General features: G+C 43.4%; 1 long non-coding RNA gene across 1 annotated transcript; it reads right to left on the minus strand.

The window, feature by feature from the left end:
* Positions 1 to 8,883: 8,883 nt before the first annotated feature.
* Positions 8,884 to 9,641, minus strand: LOC126625922 (uncharacterized). Its single transcript, XR_007624512.1, has 2 exons — positions 9,407 to 9,641; positions 8,884 to 9,231 (listed from the first exon to the last, which is right to left on the minus strand). It is a non-coding gene; the product is annotated as an uncharacterized LOC126625922 (long non-coding RNA).
* Between the last annotated feature and the right edge of the window lie 4,585 nt (positions 9,642 to 14,226).

A 14,226-nucleotide genomic window follows, 5' to 3' on the forward strand; every position in this document is an offset into this window, starting at 1 on the left:
AATATTAGCCAAAAATTTATACAAAAAAAAGCATTTTTTCTCAACAAAAAAAACGTAGGCTAAGCATCACTATTTCTAGGTGATTTTGCAAATTTGTACAAAAATCATTGTAAAATTTATTTGCTTTCACCTTCACCTCAATGTGAGGTTCTCAATTTCATGTAAGACTTTTTATTGATATTCTTATAGATGGCAGTCCCATTTTGGCTATGTTTGGATCACACTACTATTTTTGTCTATTTATTTTTAGTTTTCGGCATAAATATTCTATTTAAAATACATTTGTTGCTCAATAAATGCTAAAACCACTTTCAATTGCCTTATAAAGTTACTCTTAATCATGAGGGAAAGTATTTAGCAAAAATAAAAAACAATTCATTTTTTGGGAAAACGAATCAAAATAGCATGAAAACTTTGAGTTTTAACGATAAGGACAAAATAAAGGGTAAAATAAATAGTACCATGATTGACTTTTTAATGTAAAAATGTGATTTTTTGTTAAAATGAACAATACTTGGAGTTTTCGTTAAAATTCCCTTCATTTTTCTAAAAAAAACATGGGCACGTTTTGCAATGAAGGCATCACCATTGGACAAGGAGAAAGGACATCTTTTGAATGAGATGCTCTTCTTGAAGCAGCTGATCATAACACATTTCACCACCTCTTAGTATAAAAAAATATCGTTTGTTAAAAATAAAAAAACAGTTATCAAAAAACCGCTTAGTATTATGGTCTAGTAATATTCCACTTTATTTGTAAGTGAAAGGTCTTAGGTTTGATTCTCACTAACGGCGACTTTGAACCACATTATTGCTAGTCCATTGTGAGGCTTTGCACCTTATAAAGTTCTCCTCAATGCTCACAAAAAATATTTCACGCAAATAAAAAAATTTGCATTTTTCACAAAAAAACGTGGATCAACACTCACGGTTTTCAGTCGGTTTTGCAAATTCGTATATATATCATTATTCAATCTATTTATTTTCACCTTTGCCTCCTGTGAAGTTTTGAAAATCAAGATGAGACTTTTCGTTGAGATTCTTGAGTGTAGAACCACATTTGACAATGTTCTGGGCCTCACCACTATATTTTTCACATATATTTTTTAAGTTTTCGGCTTAAATATTCTACTAAATATACATTTTTTGCTCAATAAATTGAAAATCAACTTCCAAATAGTTTATAAAATTTTCCTTAATGTTCGTGGAAAATATTTTGCAAAAATAAAAATTTGCATTTTTTTACCATAAAAACGTGGGTTAACATTCACGATTTTTAGTTGATTTTGCAAATTCTTACATAAATCATCATTCAATCTATTTATTTTTACCATCGCCTCACCGTGAAATTTTGAAAATTAAAGTAAGATTTTCCATTGAGATTTGTTTGTACCATACTTGACCAATCCCGAAACTACCGAGCACCGGCCAACGTTATACTGTCAAGGACCCAGAAGAGTTCCCCTCCGACCAGGAGGCCAATCACTACTCGACACGTGTCAAGATTAGAAGCCAATCAGAGCGCAGCACGTGTCAACATCAAGAACCAATCATAACATGACACATGTCAATGTGACAAAGCTACAAGTTTTTCTATAAATAGGGGTCATTCCCCCACAATATTTCCTAATGCCATTTTGTGTTAAATCATTCACAAGAACTCACTAAATTGAGAGCTTGATCCTTTGTACTTGTGTAAGCCCTTCACTACTAATAAGAACTCCTCTACTCCGTGGACGTAGCCAATCTGGGTGAACCACGTACATCCTGTGTTTGCTTCTCTGTCTCTATTCATTTACGTATTTATCCTCACTAGTGACCGAAGCAACCAAGCGAAGGTCACAAAACCTGACACTTTCTGTTGTACCAAAGTCTTCGCTGATTTTGTGCATCAACATTTGGCGCCGTCTGTGGGAACGACACTTATTCCTACTCTCTTCAGCTGTGTCAAGCTGGTTTCTATCATTCGTACACTTTCTTTTGACCAGGCATCCCTCTCCAACATGGGAAGCGAAGGAAGCCACAGCACACAGAATGACACCCCCCTTGCACATAGTGCGAAACAACGAAAGAAGGAAGGAAAACGAGTTCTTCTTCAAGCTAAAGTCGATGAGTTGGAAGCTCAAAACAACAAGATAGCAATGAAGAATGAGGTCCTCCAGGAGCAATATGAGAAGCTCTTCGAGACACTCCACGAAGCTAGGCAAGCTCAGACACGCGAGCTTGTTGCCCCCGTGGAAGTCAACCATCAACTGGGTGCCCTCCAACATGGAGGGTCACATGCATTCGACATAGATATCCCTGATAGGGAACAGATTACCCCTCGACTTGATAATCAACATGAGGCTTCTCTTAACCCAGTTGCTTCAACCCGAACCATGAGAAGTGGAGGGAGACACCTCTTTACTGAAGGGGCAGAAGGATCGAAAGCCGTCTTTCGCGATTGTCGGGATTTCCTGAAGCAACGTCGAGAGAATTCCATCCATATAAGCTCAAAGATTAATGACCCAAGGATTTCTGAGAGACTCGGTCCCCTGCCACGGCCCAAGCCGGCCACCAATTTGGGGAAGGGGCAACAAGTCCCAGAGAGACATGAGGGTACAGGGGACTCAGAGGTGTTCCGACAGACATACCCTGGAAGCCAGTACAGCGAGTCCAGGGAAAAATCACATGCCCTTGATCAAACCTTCCTAATTCCAAGAGGAGATGGAGATTTACGAAAGAAAGCTCCAGTGACACATAACTCCGCTCAGGACCCCCTTGTCCTACAACTTCTTGAGGAAGTAAACAAGTTGAAGGCTGAACGTCAGGCTGAAATACCTGACTGGAACCAACCCAGGCCTGGCCCTCTTACAAGGAGGATCCTCAACACCCCCCTTCAAGCAAAGACAAAGCAAAAGTTTGGCTTGCAACTTTATACTGGAAAAGAGGACCCGATTGAGCACCTTAACCTCTTTGAGTCCACCATGGCATACCGGATGCACACCGACGAAGAGCGATGTCTTCTCTTCCCCTCCACCCTCTCTGGTGGAGCTCTAAATTGGTATTGTCGTCTTACACCTGAGACGGTAGACTCATTTGAGGAATTGAGGAAACTATTTGTTTCCCAACACATTTTCCAAACCGATCGCTTGCACTCTGCAGATGACTTATACACTATCCGCCAGAAGCCAGACGAGTCATTACGTATGTATGCTGGCCGCTTCAGCCATGAATACTCCCGGTGTGCCGAAGCAGATGACAAGACTGCCCTCAAAGCCTTCACGGCAGGCCTACGTGATTGTTTCTTTAAATACATGATCAATGCCAATACTTGGAAGACTTACTCTGAGGTGATGGCGCAAGCTTATAACCATGCCTCCGCCGAGGCAAAGACATATCAGGAGAAACCCCCTACAACCATCCTTTATCAACAAGTGGGAGGTGGAAGCCAGACTCACCTAAATGAGAAGACCTCGATTTCCCAAACAGCAGTGGCACCTCCCCATGCCTTGCATAATGCTTCACCGAATCAACAGACATATCAATTTCAAGGCAAGAGGAAGGATTTCCATCCTCACCACTCTCCTTTCAGTAAAAAGAGTAAGGGACACTATCCCGATAACCAAGGGTATCGCCACAATAACGCTCGCCCCCAGGCAGTCAATGCAGTGGGTCAAACCCGCGTCAAGATACCCCCTACCCCAAGGTATGAGACATACACGCCCTTGAATGCCACATGCGCGGCCATTTACCCCAGCATAGCTCACCTGATACCAAAGCCAAAGCCGAGGCACCCAGATTACACGCCCCCGAATAACGCGGGCATGTTTTGTTGCTACCATGAGCATAACGGCCATGATAGCGAGAAATGTATCATCCTCCGTGATCGTATTGAAGCTTTGGCACGAGAAGGAAAAATTGATCAATTCCTCCTTCACCCTCAAAGGGATAACCGTAACCAACGCCAGGTGAATGTCATATATTCCATAAGCGGCGGCACACCCATATCTGAATCTTCCAATAGGGCCATGAAAAACAGTGAACGAATTCTGAGGCCTGGTCACCAAGTGTTTCACGTGGAAGACATCAGGGGAGGGAAGTATCAAAAGCCTAACTGGGATCCGATATGTTTCTACCCTGAGGAAGAAAGAGGCATCATCTACCCTCATAACGACCCATTGATCGTGGAGGCTCACATAGCCAACTTTGATGTTCGACGAATCCTCGTAGACACAGGGGCTTCGGTCAATATCATGTTTGCCGAAGCTTTCAGGGCACTCAGTGTAGCTGAACACTTGCTCGATCGCTCGATTTCTCCTCTGATAAGCTTCTCCGGTGATATCGTGCAACCCTTAGGGAGCATACATTTACCCTTTACTATTGGTACAGGCCCTTACACGGCTACCATTACCACTAACTTCCTAGTGGTTGACTGCCCAACGGCATACAATGTCATATTTGGGCGCACAGGCATCAATGATCTCAAGGCTATGGTATCCACGCATATGCTGTTGATGAAATTTCCAACCCCCCATGGCAACGGCTACATCAGAGGAGATCAGCTTAGTGCACGATCATGTTACAACACTTCAGTTAAGCAACAACACTTGCCCGGACCCAAGGAAACCCTGTCTGTACATGACCAAGTCACAAAGACCAGCCTAGATGAAGCGAACTTGGATCTTCCTGATAGCAACAATCAACCCGATGATCCTCGAGATGACTCTTTCACCCAGCAAGCCCAACCTGCTGAAGAGTTGGAGAAGGTACCTATCTCAAGAGATTATCCAGATCGCATGGTGAAGATTGGCACCACATTGTCACCACCCCTTCGGTTAGCATTGATATCTTTTTTGAAAGAGAACACTGAAGTCTTCGCCTGGTCATACGAGGACATGCCAGGCATCTCTCCCGATGTCATCTGTCATCGTTTGAGTATTGACCCCAAGATCAAGCCGGTGAGACAGAAGCGAAGATCTTATGACGTTGAACGATACGAGGCAATGAAAGCAGAAGTTGAAAAACTCAAAGGCATAGGCTTTGTCCGCGAAGTCAATTACCCGACATGGGTAGCAAATGTGGTCCTTGTTAAGAAAAATCCGACCAAAGAAAGTCTTTTGCTTCAAAAGGTCTTGTGGAGAATGTGTGTTGACTACACCGACCTAAACAAAGGGTGTCCGAAAGATAGCTTCCCTCTTCCTCTTATTGACAGACTTATAGACTCTACGGCCGGGTGTGAACTCCTGAGCTTCATGGATGCTTACTCAGGATACAACCAAATCCTCATGAACCCTTCGGATCAAGAACACACAGCCTTCACTGCCGACAGAGGACTATACTGCTATAAAGTCATGCCTTTCGGCCTAAAGAATGCAGGAGCGACTTATCAGAGACTAGTCAACTCAATGTTCGCCGAGCAGATTGGGAAGAGCATGGAAGTTTACGTTGATGATATGTTAGTCAAGAGCAAACATGCTGACCAACACATCACCAACCTATCTGAAACTTTCACTATTTTGAAGAGGTATCGAATGAGGTTAAACCCCAACAAATGTGCCTTCGGCGTAGGCTCTGGCAAATTCTTAGGTTTCATGATTAGCCAACGAGGCATTGAAGCTAATCCCGAGAAGATCAAAGCAATCCTCAACATGAAGGAACCGGTAACTTCAAAGGACATCCAGAGCCTTACTGGCAAGGTGGCAGCCTTAACCAGGTTCATTTCTAAGGCCACAGACAAATGTGCTCCCTTTTTTAAAGCACTTAAGGGAAGTAGGAAGTACATTACATGGACTGATGAATGTGCCGAGGCATTCAAAAACCTCAAGGAGTACATGAGTAAAGCCCCTCTACTCTCCAAGCCCGAGGTAGGAGACATTCTCATTATCTACCTATCGGTATCAGCTTCAGCCGTAAGTTCCGTTCTCATTCGAAAGGATGGGAATATTGAGCGACCTGTCTACTACGCTAGCAAAGCCTTACAAGATGCGGAGACACGGTACTCTAACATTGAGAAATTGGCTCTGGCATTGGTCATGTCTGCTCGAAAACTCCGCCCTTACTTCCAAGCGCACTCCATCACCGTGCTTACCAATTATCCTCTTCGACAGATACTCCAAAGTCCTGACACTTCAGGGCGAATGATCAAATGGGCAATAGCGTTGGGTGAGTTTGACATCTCCTACCAACCAAAGCCAGCTGAGAAGGGCCAAGCAGTGGCAGACTTCATTGCCGACTTCACATATCCGGTTGACATTGCTTCTACACCTGAAGCAGTGGCTTCATTACCCCCGGAAGCTCAGAAGATAGAACCAACAACCCCAGCATGGAGTCTGTATGTTGATGGCTCATCCAACCAACAGGGCTGTGGAGCGGGACTAGTCTTGACTACACCCGACAAAGTAGCAATGGAGTATGCTCTTCGTTTCAAATTCAAGGCATCAAATAATGAGGCCGAGTATGAAGCCCTTCTAGCAGGATTACGTTTGGCCAAACACCTCGGGGTTAAACAAATTGATATTTTCAGTGACTCCCAATTGGTGGTCAACCAGGTTACCAACAACTTTGATGCTAAGGACAGCTCCATGGCAGCATATCTTGCGCAAACACAACTTTTGCTCAAGCACTTCCACTACCAGATCACCCAAGTTCCTCGAGCGGCAAACAGTCATGCAGACGCCCTGGCTCGCCTCGCCTCGGCTGTGGAAGACAAGATTGGAAGAAAAATTCATGTCGAACTGTTGGCAACACCAAGCACCATGGCCGCAGAAGTATGCAACTTACAACAGGGGGATAGTTGGATCACCCCGATCTATAATTTCCTTGCTCATGGCACCCTCCCAAATGATAAAGTCCAGGCTAAGCAAATTCGATACAAGTCTACCCGCTACCTGATCATCAATGATCAACTCTATAAGCGAGGTTTTAGCCTGCCATACTTAAGGTGTCTTACGCCTGCCGAGGCGGAAATCGTCCTTCGGGAAATACATGAGGGAGTCTGTGGAGATCATGCTGGATCTCGGTCCCTAGCACACAAGACTTTTCGCCAAGGATATTACTGGCCAACACTCCACCAGGATGCCATCAAAGTATCCCGCTCATGTGACAAATGTCAACGATATGCGGCTATTCCTCATTCCCCTCCAGAGCCTCTTACTCCTATGATCAGCCCTTGGCCCTTCGCCCAGTGGGGACTTGATTTGATCGGCCCAATGCCGGCAGGGAAGGGCAAAGTCTGTTACGCAGTCGTTGCAGTGGACTACTTCACAAAGTGGGCCGAAGTAGAACCCTTGGCAACCATTACTGAGGCAAAGATAGAAGACTTCGTGTGGAAGAACATCCTTTGTAGATTCGGCATTCCCAATGCGATAGTCACTGACAATGGGCGACAGTTCGACAACAAGAAGTTCAAGTTGTTCTGCTCTAAGTTCAACATCAACTTATGCTTTGCCTCTCCAGCTCATCCCCAGTCTAATGGACAAGTTGAGGCCATCAACAAAATAATCAAGCGCACTTTGAAAACCAGCTTGGACAAAGCTAAAGGCTGTTGGCCAGAATTTGTACCCCAAGTTCTTTGGTCATATCGCACTTCATATCGGACTTCAACAGGAGAAACTCCATTCTCACTTGCCTTTGGCACAGAGGCGGTTGTCCCTGTTGAGCTCGAGCAAGCAACATTCCGAGTCCAGAACTACATTCAAAGTGAAAATGACAAACAACTCACCCTCAACTTGGATTTAGTCGAGGAACACAGAAACCAAGCTCACTTAAGGAATGTCGCCTACAAGCAGCGCATCTCCAACTATTATGACTCTAGGGTCAAGCCTCGTTCTTTCAAAATAGGAGACTGGGTCTTAAAGAAAAGATTACTCTGCGACAGAGTCCCGAGTGAAGGCACACTTAGTCCAAACTGGGATGGACCGTATGAAGTCATTGGCATCAGTCGCCCTGGCTCTTACACACTTAGAAGCTCCGATGGCAAGACCCTTGGCCATCCATGGAACGCTGATCACTTGAAGTACTACTACAAATAGACTCACGATGTACAAGTGTTGAGCTATAGCCGTTTGGCATCCTATGTAATGAAGGCCATTTGGCAATGAATTCAATAAAGAGGTAATTTAGCCAACTCAGCCCTCACTCTTTTACATTCATAGCCAACTCAGCCCTCACTCTTCTCAATCAGAAAGCAATCCGTCTTCCACAGTCACTACAAAACAAGCAAATGAAGACCGTGTCAAGCGCCAAAAAAAAAAAAAAAAAAAAAAAAAAAAAAAAAGCTTCATCTAAAAAGCTTCACCCGAAAAGCTTCACTTAAAAAAGCTTCACCTAAAAAATCTTCACCTAGAAAGCTCCCTCTACATACTTTCACCATCAAAGCTTCACCCACAAAGCTTCACCCACAAAGCTTCACCTAAAAAGCTTCACCCAAAAAGCTTCACCATCAAAGCTTCACCTAAAAAGCTTCACCCAAAAAGCTTCACCTAAAAAGCTTCACCCAAAAAGCTTCACCATCAAAGCTTCACCTAAAAAGCTTCACCCAAAAAGCTTCACCCGAAAAGCTTCACCTAAAAAGCTTCACCCAAAAAGCTTCACCCGAAAAGCTTCACCTAAAAAGCTTCACTCACAAAGCTTCACCTAAAAAGCTTCACCCAACAAGCTTCACCCGAAAAGCTTCACCTCCAAAGCTTCACCCACAAAGCTTCAACACCAAAGCTTCACCTACAAAGCTTCAACACAAAACCTTGCTCCAAATAAACAAATTTTGTTCACAAAACCCAAGATGCCCTTGAACTTGTACAAAAACACTTGGGTAAACATAAACATTTTTTGTTTTACACCCACAAGGGCCCAAAATTTTCCTTCTTACTTATTCACTTATATATGTTCTCAAACATATTATAATAGATCCAACAACAAGCCAAAGTCCCAAATTTCATAATGGACAAAAGTACAAGCAATTCATCAATAATGAAGGTGCTACAAAAATTGGAATCTGCCCCAAAATAGAAATCCAACCCAGGAGACTTTTTCTCTCTCTCCCTCTTCCGCCTCCTTTCATCTATCAAATTTCTGCAACCTCTGCTCTTCTCCAATGGAGCTGAATTTTGGACACCCTATAGTTCTTGAGCATATGAACAACTTTCAAGAAGGAACCATTTCTGTTTGAGCGACGGAAATTAAAGTGTTGAAGCTCCAAACATGATAGTCGGCTTCTTGCAGATTTCGAAGCTGTTGTGATGTTTCGAAGATCTGGAAATATTTAACCGTTAGTTCATCCTGAATTTTTGATATGTTATGAAAGAGTCGATGAGGAACAACTTCAATGAAGAAAGCATACCGATCTGAACAAGAGAAAATGGAGTTTCGAAGCTCACAACAAATCTGACGGGTTGACAGACAAATAATAACCAGTCATTCATCATACCTGAATTTCTTGAGTTATACAGCTCCGAGGGATCTCAAATTTGGATATGTTGTAGTTCACAAGCTGAGGAACAACTTCAATGAAGAAAGCATACCGATCTGAACAAGAGAAAATGGAGTTTCGAAGCTCACAACAAATCTGACGGATTGACAGAAAAATAATAACCAGTCATTCATCATACCTGAGTTTCTTGAGTTATACAGCTCCGAGGGATCTCAAATTTGGATATGTTGTAGTTCACAAGCTGAGGAACAACTTCAATGAAGAAAGCATACCGATCTGAACAAGAGAAAATGGAGTTTCGAAGCTCACAACAAATCTGACGGGTTGACAGAAAAATAATAACCAGTCATTCATCATACCTGAGTTTCTTGAGTTATACAGCTCCGAGGGATCTCAAATTTGGATATGTTGTAGTTCACAAGCTGAGGAACAACTTCAATGAAGAAAGCATGCTGATCTGAGCAAGAGAAAATAGAGTTTCAAAGCTCACAACAAATCTGACGGGTTGACAGACAAATGATAAACAGTCACTCATCATACCTGGATTTCTGGAGTTGTACTGCTCCGATGGCTCTCCAATTTGGATATGTTGTAGTTAAGGAATTAACGAACAACTTTCATGAAGACAACTTTGTGATTCGACCTACAGATGATGGTGTTATGTTGAAAAACAATTCCGGTTGTTAGGGGAAATGAAAAACAATTCCACCAAAGAAACATCATTATGATGTTTCATCATTATGGTGTTTTCATCATTATGATGCTTTCATCATTGTGATGCTTCCATCATTGTGATGCTTCCATTATGATGTTAATGCACCAACGGTTACACCTTCTGCAATTCCACTTATTCGGGCCTAGCAACCTTCATAAACAAAATCTATGAAGAAAAAGTCCGGGGCTACCACTTAGAAAACAAAAGAATGAAGTTTTGGTACTTACGACATGGACTATTAGCAAGACACCTCATTCGTCAACTCCCTCGACTAGAGACTTGGGGGACTCCCACCATATGCTACTACGCCTTGGTACTCAAAAGTTCGTGACTACTCAGTGACTTGGATTTTTCAAGTCTCCAACCGAGAAGTTTTCCTCACTCGGGAAATTAAGGGAACACTACCTCAAACTACATGCTTCACTCACAAAGCTTCAACAATACAGGTTTCAACAAAAGCAAAAATTCAAAGAACTTTATGAAGAAGGCTTTGATGTATTTAACACAATATGTTGAAATGAAGCAAAGCTTATTTATTAATATTTTCGATAAGCCACAAATATGTACATATACATGAGTCAAAATAAACAAACAAAAGGGAGCCTTCACAAAGGTTGCTTAGGGGAAGTCTCAGCAGTCGGTAGAGCCCCAGAAAGAGAAAGCACCGGAGGGTGGTTATCCGGAGCCTCAGTACTTGACAAAACCCCAGAAGGAGGAGGCATTGGAGGTTCATCATTTGAAGCTTCATTACCAGGTACAGCCCCAGAGGACGAAGGCAATAAATGCCTTTGGAACAAACCCACAAACCGCTGATGATCAAGTAAAACCTTACCATCAGATTCCTTCATCTGGTCAAGCTTCCTCTTCATGTTTGTAGCATAGTCATGGGCGAGCCGGTGCAACTGCTTATTCTCATGCTTGAGCCCTCTAATCTCCTGTTTGAGACTCATCACTTCAGCAGCCAATGATTCAACTTGGCGGGTTCTAGCAAATAGGCGTTGGGCCATATTAGACACAGAACCTGCACACTGAACACTAAGAGCCAGAGAGTCCTTAACAGCCAACTCATCAGACCGTTTGGAAAGTAGTCTGTTATCTTTGGGAGTGAGAAGGTTCCTGGCCACCACTGCAGCGGTCATATCATTCTTCATCACAGAATCCCCAACGGTAAGAGGACCAGTAGGGGATATGAAGGATGGGCGCCATATGTTGTCTGGAGAAGGCATGGCTGTCTCTTCTCCAAGGTTCAAGTCAAAACGACGGTCGGAGGGTCCAGACATTTTCAAATGTGTTGAAGAAGGAAGAGGTCAGACAAATCAAGATCTTAGAAGTGCAAGAAATGAGCTTCTACTGGTAGAGATTCAAGTGTGCTGTGGAACTTAATGCCAGCCTCTATAAAAATCTGCACTCGACGGAGCTTCAGAAATCGAAGAGGCGTTTGCTTTCTCAAAAGCTGGACTGCTCAGAGACCACGAGGGCCGATCTCAGAAATCGAAGAGGTGTTTGCTTTCTCAAAAGCTGGGCTGCTCAGAGACCACGAAGGCCGATCTCAGAAATCGAAGAAGCACCTGCTTTTTCAGCCTCGTCAGCACCTGTCACATGCACAATCAGCTTTGCGGAAATTACGGGCACTCTGTCGAAGATTTCTGGTGAAGTAGAAAGCACGTGAATCTTACTGATCAATCACCGCTCTCCATATGCACCATCAACTCCTCGGGTACCACATATAACTTTGTCAAAGATTTCTGACAAAGTTTAGGCACGAGAATTTGGAAGTTCCAGCTACCCTACTATTACCCATAAGGGTAAAGGAACAGCACCACTGCTTGACAACTGGAAAGTCCCTATGTGTGTCGACCTCCGTGTTTTGTGGCAAGACAGGTTGGCAAGAACGTCCAACCTTTACTCACATTCGAGAAAAGACTCCCAACATAATTACTTTCTCAAAAACCGGAGTAGCACCGCTTTCCGAATCTCGAGAGTCAGATCCTCGACGGGATTGCTTGTTCGAAAACCGAAGAGGCACAACTCTCAGAACTTCGAGAGCCAGATTTCCTTAGATAAAGCTTGTCTGTAATCTCCACACGTAATATCAGCTTTCCAGATACCACATACCACTTTTTCAAAGTGCTCTGACAAAATTAAAACACGTGAAGCTGGCAGCTCCCACTACATTGCTGTGACCAAGAAGGGTAAAGGAATAGCATTACTACTTGTTATTGGGAAATCCCTATATACATTGACCTCCCTCCTCAACGGACAGGCAAACCTGCAAAAATGCTCAACCCTTTCTCGCATTCGAAAAGGCACCCTCAACATAACCTCTCGAAATACTCAGCTTTATTTCCCCCCGATAATACCTCAGCAAATAAGCCACACCAAGAACAAGAGTATCTCATATCATCAGGGTCGAAAGCAAGAGTATCCCATATCATGCTTTCTCCCTGTCTTTGTCTTTGTCCTTGTCCACACCTGCAGGACAAGGAGAAAGAGAGCAGTCAGTCGGAACCTGAAATCAAACCTCCAATTTGGAACCGACTGCCTGGAGCCTTTGCCTGGTTGCTTACTTAGCATTGCTCTCGAGTACTCATCCTCAACTGCTGTCAAGGTCACGAATTCCACCGGCAAATACCTCATGACAGTTGATCAGATATTGGCTCTTTACACTGAAGCTGCCAAGCGTGGATGAGTCACTATGAAGGAATGTTCTGAAGGACCATTTAAATGCAAAGGTTGCACACCACTTATGCCATGCAAAAGATTGAAGCAGAAGGTTCAACGGTGAGCTGAAACAGATCACTACAGCACGACACCTTTCCATACCACATTCATTATTCCGTCAACAGCAAAAGTATCCCATATCATCAAGGTCGAACGTACTCTAGATTTGATGGACTTGTTTTGACCCTCAAATTTTTAAGTCGGCCTTATACTCTGAAGGGCACCAGAACACCCTCCAGCACAGTTCAAGAATAAGCCTGTGGAAAGTTACTTCTTCAAAAGCAAAAGTATCTCATATCATCTCTTATCCATTTGCTTCTCCTTATCCTGGCAGTTGAATGAGAGACAAGGAGAATGAGAACAATCAACCGGAAGCCGACGTCAAACCTCTGATCCTGGGTTGCTTACTTGGAAGTTTGACTGCTTACCTTGTCTGTCACCTCTTTCGGCAGATCTCCTAGCTCGGCGACTTGGGGGACTCCTACTATAGGGTTTGTATCACACTTGACTAAGCCCGAAACTACAACTAAGCTTCAAGTGAAATTGATACATTACCTTGTGCGTCAACATCAGCTAAATACACCATTCCCGGATGGAGGAAAGGTACTTCCAGAGAAGGGCAGATGAAGATCAGACCACACTTCGGTACTTAGAAGTTTCGTGATTACTCAAGGGATTGGATCTTGCAAGTCCCCAACCGAGGAGTTTCCCTCACTCGGGAACTTAGGGGAGCACTGTTTGTACCATACTTGACCAATCCCGAAACTACCGAGCACCGGCCAACGTTATACTGTCAAGGACCCAGAAGAGTTCCCCTCCGACCAGGAGGCCAATCACTACTCGACACGTGTCAAGATTAGAAGCCAATCAGAGCGCAGCACGTGTCAACATCAAGAACCAATCATAACATGACACATGTCAATGTGACAAAGCTACAAGTTTTTCTATAAATAGGGGTCATTCCCCCACAATATTTCCTAATGCCATTTTGTGTTAAATCATTCACAAGAACTCACTAAATTGAGAGCTTGATCCTTTGTACTTGTGTAAGCCCTTCACTACTAATAAGAACTCCTCTACTCCGTGGACGTAGCCAATCTGGGTGAACCACGTACATCCTGTGTTTGCTTCTCTGTCTCTATTCATTTACGTATTTATCCTCACTAGTGACCGAAGCAACCAAGCGAAGGTCACAAAACCTGACACTTTCTGTTGTACCAAAGTCTTCGCTGATTTTGTGCATCAACAAGATTCTTGAGGGTGGAACCCCATTTGACAATGTTTTGGTCCTCACTATTGTATTTTTCACTTATTTTTTTTGTTTTCGACTTAAATATTTTACTAAGTATACATTTGTTACTCAATAAAACCACTTACAAAC

This window comes from Malus sylvestris, chromosome 1 (genome assembly GCF_916048215.2).
Source record: "Malus sylvestris chromosome 1, drMalSylv7.2, whole genome shotgun sequence".
Taxonomy (NCBI): domain Eukaryota; kingdom Viridiplantae; phylum Streptophyta; class Magnoliopsida; order Rosales; family Rosaceae; genus Malus; species Malus sylvestris.